Raw genomic sequence first — 665 nt, 5'->3', positions numbered from 1 at the left:
TTTAAATATTTTTAAAAAAATTCTGAAATATTAAAAAATGGTTCATCCACCACCTTCTTCTGCGGTCCCGCTTCGTCATGGAGAAGAAGCTCGACGCCGGCGACCTCGCCAAGGACCGCCTCTTCATCAACTGGCGTCACCACCCCCACACCCTCGACGTCCACCCCCCTTCCTCCATCCCCAACCACTTCTCCATCTGCGCACCCTCCACCACCACCCCTGGAGCTTCTGCGCCTTGATCTCCCTCATCAGGTTTGACAATTTCTTCTCTGAAGCCATGGGATAATCGTTGATGGCGGAGAAGTGCGGCAACAACAAGATTTAATGAGAGCGATGCCGCCTCCCGAAATCCCCAATTCCAACTCAACCTTCATTTAAGGTCCTAAAATCACAATTTGCGACCAGCGTAAGAAGCTTTGGCGTCGCGCCGCCACAAATTATACCACGTCATCGGGCTCTACCTCGTCGATTTCCGAATCAGATCGGACTCGGAGAGATTGAGGAGCAAATCGGAGAAGATGAGTCTTCGAGGGATTAGAGGGCGGCGCAGAAGGGGTGTCGGGGAGCAGAGTTGGAGCTAGGACATGAGGGATTGGAGTAGCAGGTTACGGAAGTTGGGGGTGGCGGTGGAGGAGTTGAAGCCTCCGCTGCTGTTCATGGTTGTG

Source organism: Salvia splendens, chromosome 11 (assembly GCF_004379255.2).
Source record: "Salvia splendens isolate huo1 chromosome 11, SspV2, whole genome shotgun sequence".
Classification (NCBI taxonomy): domain Eukaryota; kingdom Viridiplantae; phylum Streptophyta; class Magnoliopsida; order Lamiales; family Lamiaceae; genus Salvia; species Salvia splendens.
The sequence above is the reverse complement of the archived record's forward strand: the minus strand, read 5'-3'. Positions refer to the sequence as shown.